Genomic DNA, 8,231 nt, shown 5'->3' on the forward strand with positions numbered 1-8,231 from the left:
GAGGTCCTGTGGACACACAGCTCTTGGGGCTTCCTGGAAAGCTGCAGGCTCTGGTCAGGAGCTGAGCCATGTCTTGTTCAGCCCTACCCCTTTCTCCCCAGGATGGGAGTGGATAGGACAGGACCTGTCCATTCCACATAACCTCTCTCCCTTCCCAGGTTGATTGTCACCTCCTGTATCTCTGTGGCTCCCCCTCCAGGCAAGAGTAGTGTGTCCTGGTGCTGCTGGGACAGGAGTGGTGTTCCCTGAAAACAGATCCAGGTGCAGCAAAGACAAGAGCAGGGACCAGACCAGATGACAGCTCCAGATGACTCATTTCCCACTGTCTTGGTTTGAAAGACAGGTATCTGCTAGGGAGGGGTGGGGCCTCTCTAGGAGTGGGGAATTCCAATCCCTTCCCTCCAAGTTAATTATAATTTTGAAGATTAAAGAGGCTTTTCAGGCAGGGCTATGGGGAAAGGAATAACAATTCTTTACTAGTAAGTATAACAAGGCAAACAAAGAACAACAACTACAGCATTAATAATAAACAGAACCAGGAACCTCAAGGGGCTTTGTTTCACAAAACCCGGGGCAGTCTGATCTCTTGGGACTCCAAGACCACCAAGCTGGAACAGTGGAAAACTCCCAGGCTGGTGAATGGAACGGCGAGGGTCCCCAGCAGGCAGGGGGGAATGTCCCGGCAGGCAGGGGGTGTCCTGGCAAAGTGAGCAGTGCTGAAGAAGCCGTGATGGCTGGGCAGGGCTGGCCCAGCTCCAGCAGGGCAGGCAAAGGGGCTCCAAATTCCTGGGTACACGAGCAGATGATGGATGATGGTAGAATTCCCAGGACTGTACTTTCTGTTGACAGTGGACTCCTCCCGCAGCAAGCAGCAGCCCGACTGTCCTCTCTGATGCCAAGAGCAGCAAGAGCACGCTCAGCTCGCCCGCTTCCCTTTTCCCTCCCCCAAATTTATGTGATCTTCCTCCTCCCTAGGCCACTTCTTTTGTGTGGGTCAAGCACCCTCTAAGCATCAGTATTTAGTTTCTTAGCAACTTATGGGGGAAAAATTCTATAGGGGGGAAAAAAAAAAAAACCAAACCCAAAAAAAACACCTAACCCCCAACACCCACCACAACAGTCCTGTCCCTGGCAGCTCCCAAGATTGCCCCTTTCAGTGATGCTCATCTCTGCAGTTTATCACATGGATATCTGTGCCCCAGAAAACTACTACTTTTTCCAGAGAGCCTTAGGAGGTACAGACATAGCATAGACACAGCAAATAGGGTCATTCATAACCATCTGGATTAATCCTCAAAAAAATAACATTTACACAGGGGTGGGATAGAAGTCTTTAAACCTAAATGCCAGAGTAGATTTAGCTTGCTTTGAACTGGAAAAACACTGGACTCTGGAGGTGTTCTTTGGCATATTTCCTTGGTTCTCGGTGGATTTCCTATGTCTGTCCTAGCTGTGGGTTTCCAATAGCACTGCAGCCCTCCAGGCAGATGGTTAAGAAGGATGAAGAGCTGCATAGTTTTGCTAATTGAATACCAAGGCACGAACCCCCTCTGAACCTCAGCAAAGTTCTGAGACATAGAGGGGAAGTCCTACTTCCATGGGAGTGAGATGGCCTCAGTTTTCCTCAGCAAAATTGCTTGAGAATAATTGCAACACAGCTGGTCATTGCCCCTGAGAGCTGTGGTGGGGATTCAATACAGCAGCAATGTTTCAAAAGAATTCCTAGGCAGTCTGGAGCTTCTCCTGTTCGAGACCATTCATGTCTCGGTTTGGGGATATCAGTGGCAGCCAAAGTGTCCAAGCTTTTTTAAGGGTCATTCGTTTTCTTTCAGCCCACATGCCTTCCCCACACTCAGCTGACTCCTGTATCTTTCCATCAAGCTCAGACCTCTTGTGCTATGATGCTGCAGGATCCCTGCTCTTGCTGGGGACCACATTGTCCTTAGCAGGTGTAAGTAGGAAGAGATGGCTGATAGACAGCCCAGGTCCTTACAGACAGCTTTGGTTCTGAGAAGGAAGCAACCACAGGAATGTGTCTCTTGCTGTTCCACCCAATGATCTACCATGAACAACATCACTGGCCTTGGATTTCCCCATCCCGCTTTCAACTCCTTGTTTTATTGCTGCTATTGGCACCTCCTGGACTCTGCCTCCTGCCAAGGCTTGTTCCAAGAGCTCTCAAAGCTGTGTCTGCAAAGGCTGCCAGAGTGTTTTCAGAGCAGGGAAATGTAAAACGGAGCTCTAGGTGTCCTTCCTACCCATGACAGTACAACTCCTGGTGATCCCAAGGCCCTTTCTCACATTTTCTCCCTGCCTAGCAACTAGTTCTCTGGCAAATGGCACCTCACAAGGGAAGGCCACGTGCAGAGAAGTAGAGCTGTGGTGAGCCCAGCTGCCATGTGAGCCCCCAAGAAGGGGGAGATATCTTGGTGGGGGTGGTGGGGAAGCAAAGCTCATTAACTTTTTGGCACTCATTTTGGGGAATTAGTTTTTAGAAATTCTTTTGCCTCAGGCGGGCAGTGTAGGCACTTCCTTCCACTGAAGTTCACAGCTTGGTTGGGAGATCTCAGTGCTGCTCCTCCACACAGGGAGACAGGCAGGCACATGTACACATACATAGGCACGTGTATGCATGCCATACCCTGCCACTGAAAGAAGCCCTTTCAGAGGTAGGAGGGAGCTCTGAGGAGCGAGGCCTCATCAAGCCTGCATCTGTGTCACATGTTGATACCATCAAAAGTACCCAAAGGGTTGCATGCCCATGTTGCAGGCACCAGGCAGGATCTTTAGCCAATACAGAGCTCTAGTCCCCCTTTTCCATGAGTTGGTTACCCTCCCATGCTGGCTTCACCACTCGTTCTCTCACCTCCTTTTCCTCAAAGTAATCTGCTGTGGATGCTGACACCCCTGTGGTCTGGCCACAGCCTTCCCTGCTGCTGCCGTTCTGGGCATCCCTGCAGCAACGTGGACAACTGTTTGCACTAGCAGCATCTCAACCCAGAAGACAAGTATCTGAGATGTGGTGCAAGTGTCCTTTCAGAATGGCCAAGGTGAAACTCAGTCTGCAGGCCTCTGCCAAGGTGAGATCTCTACCAAGCCAAATGCACCTCACAAATAAATAGTTAAGTCTGGAAGCTGTAAGGGGAATGTACAATTGTCCTAGGAACTAATACAAGAACAAAAATTTGTACGGATGTCTTTAAAGAGGCAGTGATTGACCTCTGGCATAGGGTTTGCTTGGATAAAAGAAAGAGGAAACCACTTACCAAGCTGGGTTTGGTGTGAGAATCAAACCTTACAGGTGGGCCTGGAGCCTCCACACAGAGTTTGAGGCATAGGCTTGATTTGTGGGATGTGCAACAGAAGATGTCTCATGTAAGGAAGTATGGAAATTTTCAAGTAATGGCTGCGCTGCCAATGTGAATGGTCTTGGGTGACTGAAAGAAATGGAGAAAAAAAAGAAAATATTCTTGCTTCAAGAACAGCAGACTTTGCAAATCTTTTAGAGCTTTCTAGGCATTTTTATCCTTTTTTCCAGATTCACTTCAGGGAAGCGTCATCTTGCATGTCACCACAAAGTCCCTTCAGTACTGCTGGCTTTTGCCTGTCCCTTGTCACTGCCAATGTGCCCCAGATCATACAGAACCCATAACAGCAGGTTTTATCTCTGGGAAGACATTAATTTGACTTTCCGTGTCTTGGGTTGCAATGAAAGATGTTACCAAGAGTAGGTATTCTATTGCCAGCTGTTGAAACCGGTTGGGGAGGTGTTTTTCTTTATCTCTTCTATGACCCATTCCTCATAACTCCAGGGTGGAGGGGGTGGGTGTCTTCTGTTAATGGGCCAACTGTTAAAACCAGGTGGCACAGTGTTCTTTATCTCTTCCATGACCCATCCTCCCTCCGGGGGACATCTTCTGTTAATGGGCCATTAAGGCTCACCACATGACTGATAAAATTACATCATCCCATCAACCCAGTGGGAGGAGCCAAGCATTCCTACCCGGATAAAATCTGAGAGTCAGAACACCAGGACAGCCTGTTTCCACTGGATTCCCAGAGGAAGGCCAGACTCACCTCACCACCAATGGACCTTCAGAGGCAGACTCCACCCCTCTACAGGATCGTCTCTGCTCCAACAGAACCACATGTGTCACTCCAGGAGGACTTAATTGGACTGTTACCAACACCCTCACCAACAGGATCTGTTCTGTATTCTGTATGTATACAACAGGCTGTATTCTCACTCTGTCAGTGGTTTATTTTTTGTTTGCTTTTTTTGTACTACTACATTTTCATTTTTAATATTACTAGTAAAGAATTGTTATTCCTATTCTCATATTTTTGCCTGAAAGCCCCTCAATTTCAAAATTATAATAATTTGGAGGGAGGGGGCTCTTCATTCCAAGGGAGACTCTGGCTTTCTGGCAGACACCTCTCTTTCCAAAATAAGACACTCCTCTTCCTAGCTTATCTTTCAAACAGAATAAGATATTAAAATGTATTTATCCATTTGCCAGGTGGATAGCATGGTCTTAGGGTGGATGGATGGATGCATGGATGGATACATAATGCTGTTGCATAAGCTTTGTGTCCTTAGACAATCAGACAAAAAGTTATTATTTTCTAAGATGACCCATACTATTAGATTACCAAGACAAACTTGTACCTTATTGGAGGAAGCTGAGATAACAGCAATTAGTAGTAATAACCACTAAGCCTTTCTTTGGTCAAATGTCATTGCTGCCACTGGGTTCCCCATCAGCTGTGCTTTCAGATGCATCTGAGAAGCAATTAAATTCCCTTTTGTAGTGATGATCTCATAAATGAATGAGCAGACAGGTGCCACCAGCAAGGACAAGACCCACAGCAATAATCTACAGGAGTTTCTGACTGAGAAGGCACACAAGTGTGCTAATGGCTCTTGTTTTGGTTCTGAGGGTGGCTGCAAGACACTGGCAGGAGCAGAAACATGGGAAAGGCTTCTCCAGAAGAGCTGTGAAAGTGGCCCTGTGGAGGAGTTGATGGAATACTCCTGGGGCTTAGGGAAGGATGGTAACTTGGAGACATGCACAGAGAACTCCCTCGTAATGAGCAGGGTTGTATCAGAGGTCTGAATGAAAAGATTCTTCAGGGTCTCAAACTGTCAGCAAGGCTGTATCTACACGTAACACCTCAGCAGTGTTGCTCTACAGTTCACTTTGGGCCTAATGGCACAACTCTCTAGAGAGGTCCTGTTAGAGACAAGAGTAGAATTAGAGGTCTTAAAAGAGACATTCTGCTTTGGTGCCAGCAGAAGCACCTGAGCACTGCAGAAAGTCAAAGGGGTTAGGGGAAGGTACGAAAATTGGTTGCTTAAAAAAAAAGAACAATTCTTTCGTATAAAAATGTAGAAGGAGGGAGAGTATGGACCAAGACAAATGTTGAGGAACTCACAATCCTCCCCTCAGGACTGCTGAACATACTCCTTGGGCAAATGTGCCAAGAGTTTCATCCAGCACAGCTGGTTGGTGTGGGTAGCTGCCACAGGAGACCTGCAGAAAATATGGTGAAGTTAGCCCTGGTCTCAGCCAGTTAAATTGGTATTCCTGGAGTTTGGCCTTTTCCATTACATTAGGTGCCTCCTTTTGTGTGCCATCCACTTACAGCTAGTATAAGTTGACTACGGCTGGTTGAGTCTGTGAGAAAATGTGCTGTTAAGGGCTGACTAGGCTTCTGAATGATGGCTGGAGAAGAGCTGTCAGCACCTCCACTAAAATGGGATCACAAAACCAATAAAAACATATCTGATCTGCCAACAGTGCAGCCATCACAAGTGATGCAATCTGTGGCCATGCCTGCATCTTCCCAGAGACATTTCAGCTTCATTCACTAAAGCAGCTCAAATGCTCTGCTCTCCATGGCAGGGACATGAGGGCAGACAGAAATTCCCTACTGTTATGACTCTACTCCATAGTATAATTTTTGATTCCCTTGCTTGAAGACAGGGTGGTGTTGATGTATTCAGCTAGTGATGTTACCCATGCTCTTGTGGGCAGGGGCTCATTGTTCAGGGATTCTGAATCAAGAGAGACATACAGTGTTGGTAGGAGATTTTGTGGACATGGCAAATGCCAGATGAGATGTGTATCTTGTCACGCTCAGATCTCTAGACAAAAACTTAAAGATGTCCATTGCAGACTAACAATTCAAACTGCTAAGTGGCATTTTAGATGATCTTTAAGGTACTTTCAAACCCAAACCATTCCATGATTCTATGAATTAATGTCTTCATTTTCTGAAGCCATAAATGTCAGTCAGTTGCTGCAGCAGCTGCTGCGAAGTTCTTGGGTCCCTCCAGACATGTGGTCAGATGTTTGTTCAACTTTCATAACAAGTTTGAGCCTGGGACAAAACCAGGGGGTCCAGCTGCATCTGGCACTGGACAGCTACCATGTTCCCAGTCACCTTCCCTTGCCAGCCGGTGATAAGAAGCAAAACTAGGCATATATGGCAGTAGTTGTCCCAAACATCAGTGATGCACTGAATGACTCCAGTGTTCCAGAATGGACTGAAAGATTTCAGGAAAGGACATGGATCTCCTGGCTGGCACGCTGTGATCCAGGAAGGAGAGATGCGATCATGTCTCTTGCTCACAGGAGCCAGAATGCACTAATCATCTGCAGATTCTGCTGGCTCCAGCTTTGGGTGGGTGGAGAACACTGTAATAGCCCAGGGTCAGTATGGGACTGTTGTCCTTGAATGGCTTCACCACTGATGGTTATGGCTGGCTCAACATCTGAAGAGGTTGTACTATAATTACAAATTCTACTAAACAAACTATTGTGTGACTTCAGAGCCTGATTAGATTGGGATCACGAGGCTTCTCCAGCTAAACTGAAATTCTCAACCACCCAACTTGGCTAGGTAATTCTTTCTTTTTTGTTTCTATTGGGTTAAATCAAATGCATTTCCTTATGCGTGGTTTTGCTGGGCTGTGTCCAGTTGCTGTGGCTCACAGATCAGTGTTGGAATACCTAGTTTCTACCAAATCACACCGGCAGTATAAGGCTGAACCTGGCAAAATAGACAGGAACAAAGTGAGAAATGTGAGAGTCGAGAGTTTTCTCTCATATAAAGTCCTGTACCAGGGTTAAAAGATGAATGGAACTTGCAGCTTTAGTCTTTAAAGATGTTTATTCAGTTTCTTATCTTGAGGTTCGAACACTGCTAACACTTAGCTTAATGCGCTGGAAAACACAGCTGGCAAGAATGCCAGCCAAAGAATTCCAAGGTCTTTTAAAGGTTTCTAGTCCAATTAACTCTTAAAATGTACTATATTTACAGTTTTGTGCCAATAATTGCTACCTATTCTAAACACGCAATTTCTGCATCAAACCCATTCTACCAATGTCTTTGTGCCACCATCACAGAAGAAAATGGAGGAGGAGGAGGAGAAGGAGAAGAAGAAGAAGAAGAGACACTGCCCAAAATCATCCATCTTGCTCTCATCTATCTCCATAGTAAAAACCCCAAAACTACAAATTTTCACCCTGTGACAATCTAAACTACTATTTATTTCAAATCTTTGTTGCTTTTAATTAATCTTTAAGTTTTTTTCCATGGACTAAGGTCAAAGGCAATGCTTTTCTGGGGTCCCAGCCAGGGTCTCAGACCCCCCAGGGCAGTTTGAGGGATTTTCCATGAGCCCTGGAATCCAACAGAGAACTAAAGGGACTTCTGTTGAAATACCACACTCAGCAAAAGAAAAGACTGCAGCACATGTAAGATGCTACTTCCCACACCAGGTTCTGAAAAAAAAAGGATCAGACTTTTATCCTCCTGTCTCCAGTCCTTTTCTCCATGCTAAAATTTCACTAACAGGAGAGGAGAGGCTTTGTGTGCTCAAGATCTTACTTAACCAGCTGTTACCAGGGTATTTGTAGGGTTCATGAACTCTCTTCCTGTACATCACTGCTCTGAGAGGAGGCTGCTTGCTTTCTGATAAAATTCTGTGCCACTTAAGAAGAAAAAATCCTATACTTTGGGGATGCTGCACACTTTATAAGAAAGAAACCTTGTACTATTATCAATATTAACTTAGGAGGGACACACAGTAATTGTGGCATCACATACAAATAATGTCACTATCCTGATCTCAGCTAAAAAGTTAGCAGGCAGATGCAGGCAGCACATGTATCACCTTGTAGCAGCCTGCACAGCTTGAAGCTCCTCAGAACCTCCCAAGAACT

Source organism: Hirundo rustica, chromosome 4 (assembly GCF_015227805.2).
Source record: "Hirundo rustica isolate bHirRus1 chromosome 4, bHirRus1.pri.v3, whole genome shotgun sequence".
Taxonomy (NCBI): Eukaryota; Metazoa; Chordata; class Aves; order Passeriformes; family Hirundinidae; genus Hirundo; species Hirundo rustica.